Below are 15,215 nucleotides of genomic sequence, written 5' to 3'. Positions count from 1 at the left end.
TACCTTCCTTGGCCATGTTCATTACATGTTCCTTGTTGGTATACCTTAGAGTCCTGTCCCAGATTCTCTTCTTTTCTCTGATTTTTCTCCCTGTGTGACCTTATTTTCTTACATGTATTACTTTGTCATTTCTACATAACCCAGCTTTTAAGATAAGCCTCAGATAGGTGGTGGTGATGCCTTTAATCTTGGTACTTGGGAGGCAGAAGCAGGTGAATCTTTGAATCTGAGGCCCGCTTGGTCTACAGAATGAGTTCTAGGACACCCATGGCTGCACTGCAAAAACCTGTCCTAAAAAACAAAAACAATGAATGAGAGAGAGAGAGGAGAGAGAAAGAGAGAGAGAGAGAGAGAGAGAGAGAGAGAGAGAGAGAGAGAGAGAGAGAGAGCTTATTACATAGCTCATAGCTTCAGTGGGCTAGAACTCACTGTGTAGACCAGGCTGGCCTTCCACTTATGAAGATCAGCCTGCCTCTGTCTCCTGAGTGCTGGGGGTTAAAGGTGTGTGACACTATACCTCATGTGACTCTTAAATCTCCATTTTCTCAGCTTTTTCCTGTCTTTTGAACCCCATTCATTCTAGGCTGTGCTGTACCTTGAGGAGCAGGGGCCAGTAAGAGCAATGGGGACCAGAAGGTGAGAGTAAGAGGTGGTCAGGGTATAATCTCCCTGGTCCTGCCTACTCCATCAATGACTGTTTATCTCTGCAGCTCCTCGAACCAAGCTCAGTCAGCACTGCTGCTCAGCTCACCGTCCCTGGAGACAGAGGTGGTCCAGCCTTCCCACTGATGCTGGTTCCTGGATCTTCAACAGCTCTTAGCTGCTTACTTTCCCCTTCTCTGACCTCTATAAATAAACTGTTAAAATGATTTATCTTCTTACCATGTATATGTATGTGTAGCTGCATGAGTTTATGTGCACCATGTGCCTTCAGATGCCCTCACAGGTCAGAGGGCATCAAACCCCTTGGAATTGGAGTTGCAGGTGGTTGTGTCCTGTCTGGTGTGCCACGAAGAGACTCTGGTTCCTCTGCAAGAGCAGTAAACACTCTTACCACTCTGTTTCTCCAGCCCCTGTAATAGTCTTTTTTAAAAAGGAATGATTTATTTATCTTATGTATACTGTAGCCATATGCTGTACACTATAGCTGGCTTCAGACACACCAGAAGAGGGCACCAGATCCCATTACAGATGGTTGTGAGCCACCATGTGGTTGCTGGGAATTGAACTTAAGACCTCTGGAAGAGCAGTCAGTGCTTTTAACTGCTGAGCCGTCTCTCCAGCCCCACCACTGCCCCCTATAATAATCTTGTTTCCTAGTTTTCCCTTCTTTCTGACTGAATGTACTCTCTCCTTCCTGTTAGGCCACTCACTCCTGCGTGGGTTATCTTTCCCTGGAGCAACTGCTTCCCAGACCAGGCTGGCCTCGAACTCAGAAATCCGCCTGTCTCTGCCTCCCAAGTGCTGGGATTAAAGGTGTGCACCACCACCGCCCGGCACTAACCTTGTTTTTTGGCTTCTGTAGTTCTACTTCTAGCTTACCTGTTCTTGTTAACTGAAGTATGCCAACCCAGGACATGGTTTTTGCACTTAAAATTTCACCCTGAGAAAGACCCACTGTTACACTGGGATCCCAAATACCAAGTATAGTAGCTGGCCAGCTAATAAAGACTTCCCATTGGCTTAAACCCATGTCCAAGCAGTTTTCTCTGGTGGATACCTCACTACCATAGGCATGTGCCACCATATTCTGCCTTCCTCTTAACGTCTCTGATTCTGTCCCTTCCTTTAGACATCCCTGGTCAGTGCTTTGATTAGGCATCCATTATCCAGTATCTTCCTCTGGCCTCTGCAGGCACACCTCTCTCTCTCTCTCTCTCTCTCTCTCTCTCTCTCTCTCTCACACACACACACACACACACACACACACACACACACAGAGTCCATATACAGACAAACATATACACATAAAATGTTCCTTGAAGTTGAGGGTATAGTTCAATGGTAGGGCAGTTGCCTAGCCTGTGTGAGGCTATAGGTTCTATCCCCAGTACAGAACATAAATACAATCTGAGTCTGACTTCATGTTTAAGCTCTCTCCGAGTCCTTCCATGTCTACAGTGTAAAGTCTGGATATTTCTCTGGCAGCCTTGTAAGGCTCTTCCTGGCCTGACACTCTTTGTGCACAGTTCTGAACTTCAGTGGCTTATCTTCTATGTCATCTCTGAGAATTATTATTTTTCTTTTCTAGAACTCTCCCACGCAGGGAAGTCCTCCCTGATCATGCTGCCAGAGTCTTGGGCAAACCTTTAGTGGAAGACTTTATTCTTTGGCTTGTCAGTACCAGGAGGACAGGCACCAGGTTAACCTACTTCTCCACTCTCAGGACCTGGCACAAGGCCAGTCATCCTCAACATACTTTGAATAGATAATCAGAGACTGGCGAACCCATTGCACCAGGGCTAAGGTACATCCAGTTTGTGTGCAGAGCCTAGGAGCTTATGACTAAGCCCAGCGCTATCAGATTCCTCAGTTGTTGTAGAGTACCAGGCCTGGGTCACACTAGAGTGTGATCCAGGACAATTCCGAGCAAAGTAACTGAGATCCAACAGAGAGACCTTTCCCAGAGAACTGAGAACACATGCTGGACTCAGTCACATACAGGAAGTCAGGACGGGGAGGAGGCATGGGTAGCCCAGGAGAAAGAGCAGGGTGGCTGTCACAGGCTCCCTGGCAGAAACCCAAGTAGGAGGAGGCCAGGACTCATTCATCCAGGGCCAGCCCAGGGAAGACTGCCTAGCAGGCTGGCCCAGCTTAGGCCAAGCCACCAGGGGAGGGGATTTCCTCTGGCTCCCTCCCCCTTAGAAACCTGTCTGGACAATTTTAGTTCTAGGAGGGCAGGAGGAGAGCCTGGCAGGCTGCGGCTTGGGCCTCCAGGCAGCTCAGTTGGCTGCTTGACGTGCAAGATTTGACTGCAGTGTGGGACTACTGTGCCTCGGCCTCCCTAGGTAAGATGCCGGGGTTGGGGGACTGGCGGTGAGAGGCTGAAGCAGGAAGTTGGTGGCAGAAATTCTAGGTAGCTCCCTAAACCTGCTGACGGCCAGATGAGAGGAAGGAAGGGTTCTGCTTCCAGAATCAACCTTCCAAAAGAACCTAGAGTGGCTGCTTCGGGTTTTGAAACTTTTCGAAGTTGGCAGCGCTCTGGAAACGGCCTGGGAGACGACCTGGGAGTTTAATTCTGCCACCCCACTGCACTGTTGAAGCAAGCACCGCTTCATTACTTTCTCCCCAGCATCCTCAGGCTCCCAGGGCTTAGTTTTATTCTGGTCGGGAGGAATGGTGGTGGTGGTGGTGGTGGTGGTGGTGTGTGACTATGCCAGCCACACCTGCAACTAGACGGGCGATTGCCTGTCTCACCGTCTGAGCCGGGATACCTGTGCTTCCCCAGCATCTACCTGCTTCTGCCCAGAGACTGCCAGGAAGAGGTTTCAGCTCTTCCAGCCAGGCAGCTCCTCTGTGTACCATTTCCTCCTTCCTGCTATGAGCACCTAAGGGATTTACCTCAAGCAACCGGTCGTTTATTTTTGGTCATTTGTTTACTCACTACTTGAGCACACACTTGAGTTGTCAGGAGGGAGGAACGTGTCCTTTCTGCAGTGAATACAAAAGTTGAAGTTTATCCACGCGTATCTACACGTTGACAGGCAGGCAGCAGGGCATGGCCAAGTCACAGGCCTGGATTGCTAACCCTGTCATCTATTTACTTCCTGGACCTCAGCATCCTTGACTGTAAGGTCCTGGTTTTGTTTGTTTGTTTTTTGTTTGTTTTTAAAGATGATAAGGAACTGTATGAATCAAGGACAGGCTGGGTGCTTGGCACCCAGTGGGGCCTGGATAAACTTCTGTGCTTTCTTCTTCTTTGCCCCTCCCTAACTGGCACCTCCCTTGCTGTAGGCTTGTAAAGATATAGAGGACAAACCCTGGCCTTGACAGGTGTGTAGGTGGCTTGTAAATTGAACTGAGTGGTGGAGGCTGGTGCTCTAGGGGACGGGAGGCCAGAGATGTCAAGGAAGGAGACCGGCCTCTGGTTGAATGTACAAACACCGGGCCAGGGCTGGGACCAGACCGTAATGTTGTGTTTCTGACTTGAGAACTGTCAGAGACATTATTCTCCTCCAATATTTAAGAAAATTCTATTTTATTACTTCTTTTTGAAACAGGGTCTCACTATGTTATCTGGGCTGGCTTAAAACTCACTGTGTAAACTAGGCTGGCCTTGAACTTCCAGAGATCCTCCTGCCTCTGTCTTCTCACTGTGCCACCATTCCTAGCCTTCCTTTCCCATTAAACATTTGTTTGACAATTTTGAGCATTTATGAAATAAATTTTAGTCATTTTCACACACCCTCTTCACCTTCTTCATCCCCTTCCTCCCACTGGTATTCTTCCTCAGTGACTCTCCCTTCTATATCAGTGTGTGGCCGACTGAATTCAGAGTTATTTGCTGAGTGGGGGGTGGGTTTTATTTAGTGTCAAAAAGACCAATTATCCGTGGCACACTACAGAAGAAAATGATGCCCCTTCCCCAGCAAGTGGTGACTGCCTATTGTCCCTCAGTCTCAGTTGAGTCTGGCACTCAGCCATCTCAAGTGCATGATCTTGGGCTTGTGCAGATCTGTAACCTCAGCATTCAGGAGGCTGAGTTCCAGCCGAGTCTGGGCTACACAGAGAGACCTTGCCTCAGATATCAAACCAACCAAACACAAGATATTCCTTCATTAACCCAAAACCTTGCTATACTACTCTCATCCCCATAGGATTTATCTAAGGTCACATGGGTAATAGATAATGGATCTAGGATTCAAATCTGTGGATCAGACTCCATGCAGTCTGCACAGTTCCTTGATGTCTTTCAAGGCCCCTGAATAGAGGGCAGAAAGGGAGGCGTCATAATCACTTCTGTTCTGAGCTGGGTTTTTTTTGGGGGGGGGAGGGTTTGGTTTTTGGAGACAGGGTTTCTCTGTGTTGCCCTGGCTGTCCTGGAACTCACTTAGTAGACCAGGCTGGCCTCGAACTCAGAAATCCGCCTGCCTCTGCCTCCCAAGTGCTGGGATTAAAGGCGTGCGCCACCACTGCCCGCCTGTTCTGAGCTGTTTTATTCAAGTGGGAGGAGACACTCTTGTAGTCGTTCCTCATTCATTCATTCATTCATTTACTTATTCACTTATTCATGTGCCCTATCTGTCCTAGGAGACCTAAAGGTCCCAAAAGGGTGGTAATTAGCCTGGCATGACGATTCATGCCTGTAGTTCCTGCACTTGGGAGTGGCAGCAAGAGGATTTTGTGAATTTGAGGTCATCTCAGGTTACATAGCAAATATTAGACCAGGTAGGGCTACACAGCAAGACCCTGTCGCAAGTGAGCAAAACCACAACAACCTGGGCAAACCAAGGGGCCAGGGATAGTATCTGCACCATCACATAACGGTGTGCCTTCTATGCTCTTACTATAAAAGTGCTCAGTGAGCCGGGCAGTGGTGGCGCACGCCTTTAATCCCAGCACTTGGGAGGCAGAGGCAGGTGGATTTCTGAGTTCGAGGCCAGCCTGGTCTACAGAGTGAGTTCCAGGACAGCCAGGACTACACAAAGAGACCCTGTCTCGAAAAACCAAAAAAAAAAAAAAAGTGCTCAGTGAGCCTTTGTTAGTAGACGAAGCTGAGCGATAGCCAATGGTGCGTCCCCTGGACTGTGTGATGGGGATGGGAGATGACTACAACAGAACTCTCGTACTGAGGATGCCTATAGTCTGTGAAGAAAGCATCCCAGACACAGCAGAGGCTGGTGAGCCACCTTAGAGGGGCCCTCACCTCGGCCATGTCTGCTACGTTCCCTGCTGCAGTGAGGCTCCGACACATCCACAATGCCGGGTAGATGGCAAGGCTTTGTAGAAGAGATGTAAAGGGACTCAAACTGGGACAACAAATCGGGAGGGAAGATGTTCCACAGAGGGCAGAACTCATGAGGAGACCAACTGGAGAAGGGGAACCTGGCCTGCTCTGGCTCGGTGTGGTCACAGTACAGAGTGTAGTGTGGGGGGGGGGCAGAATGGGTGAGCAAGAGATGAGAGTGGCTGGAGATATAGATCAGTTGGGAAAGTGCTTGCCTGGCATACAAAGGCCCTGGGTCCCATCCCTAGTGCTTCATAAACCAGGAGCAGTGATAGAGCCAGCAATCCCAACACCCAGGAAGTGGATACAGGACAGTCAAATCCAAGGCCATACCCTCGGCTACATACTAAGTTTGAGACCAGCCTCCAGTACATGAGGCTGAGAGGCTGTGGAGATGGTCAGTTGGTAAAGTGTAGGCTCCATATTATGAGACTGATCTCCCAGACTATGTGATACCACATAATTGTTATCCTAACTCAGCTCTATCGGGTGGAGACAGGAGCATCTCTGGGGCCCGCTAGGTAGCTAGATAGCCTCATCAGTGAGTAGTCACAATGTCAGCATTGCTCACTGTTCCTGACTAGAGATTCAGTCTGATCAGGTACTTCTAGCTCCCACTGCCGTGGCTTCTGGCCATGAGAGTCTGAAATGTCAGACTGTGACAAGAGAAACATTTTCTCCTTTAAGTTGCTTTGCCATGTATTTTGTCACAGCAAGCCACTCGTACAGGCAGTAAGAATCCTGTCTTAGCTAGGGTTTCTATTGTTGCAGTCAAACACCATCACCAAAAAGCAAGTTGGGAAATAAAGGGTTTATTTGGCTTATATTTCCATAATGCTGTTTACCACTGAAGGAAGTCAGGACAGGAACTCAAATAGGGCAGGATCCTGGAGGCAGGAGCCGACGCAGAGGCTGTGGAGGGGTGCTGCTTCCTGGCTTGCTCAGCCTGTTTTCTTATAGAACTCAGGACCACCAGCCCAGGATGGCCCCACTCACAATGGGTGAGCCCTCCCCATCATTCACTAATTAAAGAAATGCCTTACAGCCAGATCTTACGGAGGCATTTTCTGAATTTAGGTTCTCTCCTTTCAGATAACTAGCTTACGCCAAGTTGACATAAGATTAGCCAGTACAAACCATTGTCCAAGTTTGGTCTGAATATTTACATAAGCTTATTTTTCCATGAAAATTCTTAGAATAGTGTCCAGCTCATAATTAGTATGAGTGAATATACTTAAGTAAAATCAGTACCATAAGCTTGTAGTAAGGTGTAGTCCCTTCCAGATTGGGATACAGGTTGGGGGTGTAACTCAGTGACACAGTGCTTGCTTACCATTTGAAAAGCCCTGGGTTCCAACCTCATAACTTAAAAGAAAAAGAAAGAAAGAAAAAGAGAGAGAGAGAAAGAGAGAGAGAGAGAGAGAGAGAGAGAGAGAGAGAAGGAAGGAAGGAAGGAAAGGAAGGAAGGAAACATAAGGTTCGGCGCGATGCTCAGGTTACATGCCCTTAGTGAGGTTACGTGCCCTTAAGTGATGAAATCAGGATTTGTATTCAGTCACTTTGAATTTCTCCAGAAATTGGGTTCTTAGTCATCATGTCAATCTGTTAATTCTAAGGTCCTTTGGTCTTTATTTATGGATGGTAAAATTAGAACTGAGAAGAGCCAACCTGGGAGGTGGAAACGGGAAGATCAGGAGTTCAAGGCCAACCTTGACTACAAAGCCACAGAAGACTTTGGGCTACATGACACTCTTTCTCAAAAACCCAAAAACCCAAGTGAAGTCTAGTGGTAAAGAGTTCTGATCACAGTAGTTCAAGACCAGCCTGGGCAACTTAGTGAGAGTGTCAAAAAGTTAAGAGAGCTGGGGAAACAGCTCAGTGGTAAAGCACTTCTTCAGTACCCATGAAGCCCTGGGTTTGATCTCTAGAACCCTTCCACAAGTACAAGAAAAGGCATAGCATTTCAGAGTTCCTATGGGACTCAGGGGCAAAACAATGGGTAAACAGCAGACGTGGACTTTTTTTGGCGGGGTTAGCTCCTGGTCTGGATTAGGGGAAGTGACTTTTCTACAGACAAGCAGAGGCTACACTGGAGCAGGAGCCAGAGTTTTCTCACTCCTTTTCCTCTCTTCATTTACTTGATTGTCCTATTCAGGGTTCATTGAGTACCTTTTGCTATGGTAGATGCTATGGTGCAAGTGGAATAGGAAATGAACAAACCCAACCTTCCTGCAACTAGTACAGACAGACAATAAATATGCCAGATATTTTTAGGTATGGTAAGTGTTTGGAGCCAGGAAGCAAGAAAATGTACCAGAGTACTGGAGTGGAGGAAGGTGTGGGCAGGGAGACTTCTAGGGAGGTGTCAGCCCTGTGTGTGTGGTGGGGGTTGCTGTGTTGGGGTTGGAGGGCTAGTTAGAAGGAACAGCAAATGCAAGGACTGTGAGGCAGGAGGGAGTCTGAAGAGTGTCACAGATAGGAAGACGTCCCCATGGCACATTGTTGGGAGAGACCAATGGGAGCTGGCTCTATAAAAAGGCAGGAGCTAAGTCACTCAGCTGCTGTGTTTATCCTGAAGACAATGCAAAAGGCTTCCTCCTTTGGGGTGCTAGCAAGGGATCCCAAGGTCTTGTACCTGTGAAGCAAGTGCTCTACCGGCTTGGGTATACCCCAGTCTTGCCATGGCTTTTGAACAACTTGATATACTCTGGTGTGTGGTTGTTTTAAAGAGCAGGTGGAAATAAGGGTTGAGGTGGAGGTTAATTTTGAAGGCTGCTTCAGTTGAGTCATCTGCAATCTACTGTATAGAGAGATACAGAGATGACCAATGCCAGTGGGAAGACTCAGTGAGATGTTTGTCATCTGGTGTTGCGTGTAGCTTTTGCTACCCTACCTAAGCTCGAGGAACGGCCACGATACCAGCCCCCACCCAGATTCCCTTGAATCCATGGATAAAAGCCACAGACACAGAAGCTGCTCAATTTCAACTTGCCTTATTGGCTCAATTGCTGGGCATTATTAAACTACCTTGGCTAGCTTGGCTAGCATGCTCTCCCCAGTATTCTTAGCTCAGCACCCTAAATCTGTCCTCAACTTTAGTTGCTTAATTACCTTTAGTCCCAGATCAACATCCCAACCTCCCACCTGTAAAAGTGGCCTGTGGTAGCTCTGCCCGAAATCTAACATGGCTTCTTGGCTTTATTCTCTCCAAAGCATGGCAAACCCTCCCTTCCTCCCTTTCCTGCATCTGCTCTCTTGTTTCCCTGAGGGGACCTGGAAGTCTCACCTATTCCTTCCACCCAGCAATTAGCCTATGGCTTTTTTACTGATAGATCAAGAACCAGTTGGGTAACAGGACCTTAGCAGCAGAACCACCCCTAAGTCTAGCTCTGTATATTGATAGCTAATGCTGTATCGTAAGTAACTCCAAAATTAAGTGTCATGAGTCAGTGGCTCAGGAATTTAGGGAGGTTGCACACTTTTTCTGTTCTCTGTCAACTTATGTTATCCCATTGTTGTGTTCTTGGCTGGGAAATCTAAGGAGGTGTCATTATTGGTCTGGTGTCTTGTTGTTCCTCTACATGGCCTTAGCCTCCATGCTGGAGTATGGACTTCTGCAGAGCATGGTGGCCTGAGGGTAGTCAACACACACATCTCTTAAAGCCTGGCCCTTTGCAGTTTCTAGTCCTCCTGCCATGTGGTATTGGTTAAAACCAGGCACAGGGTTGGCCCCGTGACTTAAGAAGAAAGAAAACCAGTCCCATCTCCTAGTGGGAGGAATGGCAACTAGTGTGCTCATCTTCAGTGTCCCACAATAGGCTCTGGAAACTGAATAGCTGCCCCACTGTGTCTGGGCTGACTCACTTTTTATCTAAATCGCTGGATACTGCGGTGCAGCAATTCTTAGGACTTTTTATTTCCCTCTGAATAAGAGAGGAGCAGACTTTTGTTGTTTGGTTATTTTGCTTTCTTTTCTTCCTTCTATGTCTTTCTAGTGTCTGTCACATACCAGGCATCTAGGGACTGTTTGCCAAATCACACACTCATCACATGACCTTTGGTGGTCACCAGAGAATGGTGGTATATGTTAGAATACCCAGGAGGAGTGGTAAAAAAATATATACTGGCTCTCAATCTCTCTCCCTCTTCCCCCCTTCTCACCTTCCCACCTCTGCCTTTCTCTTTCTCTCCCTTTTCTCTTCTCTTTCCCTCCCCCCAGTCCTCCTCTCTCTCTATACTGTCCTCTCTCTGTTTCTCTCCCTTTCCATCCCCTCCCTCCTTTCTGTCTTTCTGTCTTTTTGTCTGTTTCTGGGTCTCTGTGTCTCTGTCTGTGTCTCTCTGTTGTGTTTGTCTCTTCATCTGTCTCTCTGTCTTGCTGTCTCTCTGTCTCTCTCTCTCCTGAGTGCTGGGATTAGAGATGTACACTCCCATGCCCATTTGGGATTCAGCTCAGTGAACACTTCACCTTTTGAGCTACTTTCCCAAGCCTGAAAACAAACCTCTAAGGCAGAAGCTGCTTCCATCTCCACCTCTTTTCTCTCTGTCTCTATTTCTCTGCCTCCTCCTTGGTTTTGTTGTGGGATATTCACCAGAGAAGACTGCTTGGGCATGGATTTAAGCCAATAGAAAGTCTTTATTATCTGGTCATCGATTACACTAGGTGTTCAGGATCCCAATGTCGCATTGAGCCTTTCTCAGGGTGAGCTTTAAAGCATAAAAATCATATTCTGGATTGACATATTTTGGTTAACAAGAACAGTTAGCCAGAAGCAGAACTACAGAAACAAGAAAGCAAGGTTAGTACATTTAGGGACTTTTCTGTAAATATGGACTTTGATGGATTAGGCCTTTGTTTTCATTTAGTAGGTGGTGTTGTCTGCATGCTGAGTTTTACAGCCTGAATGGCACTTCTACCATGGAGTCAGAGTCAGGTGTGCTAAGGTCTGGGGCTCTCTTAACTTGCTTGTTTCTCTCTCTCTCTCTCTCTCTCTCATTCTTTCTCTCTCTTTTTCTCTTTCTTTCTCTTTCTTTTTCTCTTTTTCCCTTCCTTCCTTCCTTCCTTCCTTCCTTCCTTCCTTCCTTCCTTCCTTTCTTTCTTTCTTTCTTTCTTTCTTTCTTTCTTTCTTTCTTTCTTTCTGTCTTGGATGCCCATTTAAAATTCTCATGCCCCTCTGAGTTCGAGGCCAGGCTGGTCTACAGAGTGAGTTTCAGGACAGCCAGGACTACACAGAGAAACCCTGTCTCGAAAAACCAAAACCAAAACCAAACAAACAAAAAAATTCTCATGCCCAGGGCCTCATCACTTAAGAGCACTCATGTTCAGTTCCCAGTTCATGTGGGCTTTGGGACACTTACAATCCCCTGCAGTTCTAGCTGCTGGAAATTCAGTACATCTGGCCTTCCTAAGACACTGCACTCATGTGTGCATATCTACCCCTAACCACACTGTTAAAAATAAATCCTTAGGGGCTAGAGAGATGGCTCAGAGCACCAACTGCTCTTCTAGAGGACCTGGGTTTGATTTCTAGCACCACATGAACTCACAACTGTCTGTAACTCCAAGATCTGACACCCTCACACAGTCATACTTGCAGGCAAAACACCAATGCAAATAAAATAAAAACAAACAAATTAAAAATAAAAATAAATCTCAAAAAAAAAAAAAAAAGAAGCTGGATGTGATTGTTCCCAATTTTAACCCCAACGCTACAGAGGCAAAGGCAGAAGGACCTCTGTGAATTTGCAGTCAGCCTAGTCTACAACCTGATTTTCAGGTATGCCAGTGTTATATAGAAAGACTCAGTCTCAAAAAAAAAAAAAAAAAAACCAAAATAAAAATAAATAAATCCATGAAAGGCATCTCAGTAAGGTGTAGTCATGCATGCCTGAAATCCCAGCATTTGGGAAGTAGAGGCAGGAGGATCAGAGTTCAAAATCATCCTTGGCTACATAGAAGGGAGCATGGTCTACATGAGATCCTGTTTTTAAAACCCAGGTGGTGGTTTTGGGGGTGCTGGAGAGACATCCTAGCCTTTCGGAGACAGACAGGAAATCCCTGGGGCTAGTCGGCCAGCCAGCCTAATCTACCATGAAGCACCCCAGGTCCCAAGGTGGACAACTTCTGGGGATAGACCCCTGGTCTCCACACACAAGCACATGTGTGGTCTAAATGTGTACCAGTACATACTTCAATACACATACATACACAGAAGTGAAAATAGTTTGGAAGACCACTTATAGATTTCCTTTCCTTTCTTTCTCTTTCTCTCTTTCTTTCTTTCTCTCTTTCTTTCTTTCTTTCTTTCTTTCTTTCTTTCTTTCTTTCTTTCTTTCTTTCTTTCATTCGTTTTTGTTTTTGTTTTTGTTTTTGTTTTTTGTTTTTTTCAAGACAGAGTTTCTCTGTGTAGCCCTGGCTGTCCTGGAACTCACTCTGTAGACCAGGTTAGCCTCGAACTCTCGAACTCAGAGATCCGCCTGCCTCTGCCTCCCAAGTGCTGGGATTAAAGGCGAGCGCCACCACTGCCCGGCTCTTTCTTTCTCTCTCTCTTTCTTCCTTCCTTTCTTTTTTTCTTTCTTTCTTTCTTTCTTTCTTTCTTTTCAAGACAGGGTTTCTCTGTGTAGCCTTGGAATTGTGTAGTCTTGGCTGTCTTGGAATTTTCTCTGTAGACCAGGCTGGCCTGGAATTCAGAGATGCCTCCCAAGTGCTGGGATCAAAGGCATTGTGCCATCACTGGACTATCGATTTCTAACAAAAGCAATGATTTTACATTCTTAAAGTACTGACATGGTGTCAGGGTTTCTTTAGTCCTGTGCTCTGGAATGCTAGCTAGGTCAAATCACTTAAATAATGTTATCTATTTTTGGAAAAAATTTTGGACTGTCTTTCTCAGTATACACGAGACAGCTTTGAAAGCTCAGGCGATCGATAAGGATGATGATGATGAAGAGAATACAAGGTCCAGGATGGAGTCCTGTGTCCTCTGTAATAGTGGGTACTTTTAAGAAATATTCATTTAGGATCTCAGTGGCTAAGGGCACTTGTTGCTCTCTTAGAGGACCCAGGTTTATTTCCCAGAGGCCACATGGTAGCTTATAGCAATCCATAACTTTAGCTCTGGAAGATCTTATGAGACCTCTGTGAGCACCTGGCAGATAAAACACTCATACACATAGATTAATCAAAAATTTATTTATTTTTATTTTGTGTGTATATATGTGCCCTGAGTATATGTATATATACCGCATGTATACAGGAGTCTATGGAAATCAGAAGAAGCATCATATCCATTGAAACTAGAGGTATAGACAGTTATGAGCACCGTGTGGATGCACAGAACCAAACTCTGTCTTCTGTAAGGGAAGCCAGTCCTCTTAACTGCTGAGCCATCTCCACAGCCTCTCCCTCCTTTCACTTTTTTTCTGAGACATGGTCCCTATGCAGTCCTGGCTGATCTGGAATGCACTACATAGGTCTGGCTGGCTTTGAACATCCATTGACTCACCTACCTGGGCCTCACAGGTGCTGGGATCACAGTGTGTATCACCCATGTGCCGCTCAGCAGTGTGTACTATTACCACGGTCACTAATTTACTGGGGTGCATGCACTTACATGACGTGTTGAGTAGCTCTTAGAGGAGCAATGTGATGTAGCTTAGGGCCCCAGACAACTGGCTGTGCAGTCACCTGGAATGCAAGCTTTGGTGCCTCCTTTGCTTTATCTGTAAATGGAAACAATATCTTCAGCACAGGGTGAATGGGAACATTTCCCAAAATAACATGAGTAGGAGGGACCCTGAAGACTGGATAAGGGAGGAATTATGATAGTCTTTGAGTAAAAGTAATACAAACATATTATTGTACACACCACCCAAGCTATGGTAATATGAACACGCTATTGTGCACACCACCCAAGCTCTGATTCCCAGCCCTGAACCACAGCTAGGGTGGTGGAGTTCAAGGAAGGAGCTTTGAATGCACTCTGAGCCATGGAGAGGCCTGGGGAAGCAGAGCTCCTTACCTTAGTTGCCCTCTCTAGAGAGGGCCAGTGGGCTTTGCCTCCAGAACGGAAACTTTTAGAGATGAGGTCTGTGAAGGCATTTTTGTTTTTTAAAATCCTTTGTCTATTTATTCCAAGTTGTGTGTTCATACACAGAGCAAAAAGAAAACAGCCACAGCCACAAACCTATAATACTGAAAAACCAGTTCTTAATTCCAGTAGCTAAAAAAGCATCCTTTCAGGCCATGGCCACAGAGAGATCCCTGCAGGCTCTGGACCAAGACATAATGATGGTTTACAGTGTGATGAAGGAGGCTGTTAATCTCTGTGGCTCAGAAGCCCAATCCCTGGCCTTACCAATTACCCAGGTTGCCTAGCAACGACACCAAAAACCTCCCACTAGGCCCAGCTGGGCAGCAAGTGGGTGCACCCAGTACAGACTGCTGGGCTCTCTGGCCACATCAAGGCTGGACCCAGCCCCGGGGAGGGACTTGCCTGGTACTGATGAATGGGTGGGGCCAGCTGCGTGAAAGAAAAAAAAAAACAATTCAGCTGTTTGAAACCTTGTTTCACTGCAGTTGGGAAACAGCATAAGGGGATGGCCAAGGTGTCTTCCATTAATGAAGAGCTGTCCAAAGGGTGCTATCCCAGCAACTTCTGAACTAGTTAAAGAAAAGAAGGTGAGCCTGACTTAGTCTTTCCAGCTCTGAGAGAGGTGAATCCTGTTCTTGTGTGGGCACTTGTGTTCACTTGCTGTCCCTGTGGTAGCAACGGTAATGATGGGAATTTCCAGCTCTAGCTTGGCCTGCATGGTGACCTGAAGATCAGCTTCTATTTAGAATTCCCTGAGTTTGGGCTGGGTCTGTGTGGGCAGCCAGAGGGAGGAGATAAGGTGAGGTGTGTGTGTGTGTGTGTGTGTGTGTGTGTGTGTGTGCGCGTGCTCATGAGTGTACATAATCAAAATGAAGATGTGCATTTCCATTACGTGTGGTACTTAGAAAACACAGAGGAAGGGGCTGGAGAGGTGATGGCTTAGTGGCTAAGAGCACTGGCTGCTCTTCTGAAGGACCTGGGTCCAGTTCCTAGCACTCACATGGTGGCTCACAACCATCTGTAACTCTACTTCCAGGGAATCCGATACCCTCTTCTGTCTGCCACAAGTATCATGCATGCACATAGTACACAGACACGGATGCAGGCAAAACACCCGCATATATAGAAGAGAGAAAGAAAGAAAGAAAGAAAGAAAGAAAGAAAGAAAGAAAGAAAGA

General features: G+C 46.6%; 1 protein-coding gene across 1 annotated transcript in view; it reads left to right on the top strand.

The window, feature by feature from the left end:
- Positions 1–2,909: 2,909 nt before the first annotated feature.
- The window catches only part of Rhbdl2 (rhomboid like 2), a 44,910-nt gene continuing 32,604 nt past the window's right edge, over positions 2,910–15,215 (top strand). Inside the window, exon 1 of the mRNA XM_028790180.1 lies at positions 2,910–3,008. The gene's annotated coding sequence lies outside the window, so the exon portion shown is untranslated. The remainder of the gene's footprint in view (positions 3,009–15,215) is intronic.

The sequence above is a fragment of the Grammomys surdaster genome, unplaced genomic scaffold (assembly GCF_004785775.1).
Source record: "Grammomys surdaster isolate TR1022 unplaced genomic scaffold, NIH_TR_1.0 125863, whole genome shotgun sequence".
Classification (NCBI taxonomy): Eukaryota; Metazoa; Chordata; class Mammalia; order Rodentia; family Muridae; genus Grammomys; species Grammomys surdaster.
This window is presented reverse-complemented; position numbering and strand designations above follow the sequence as displayed.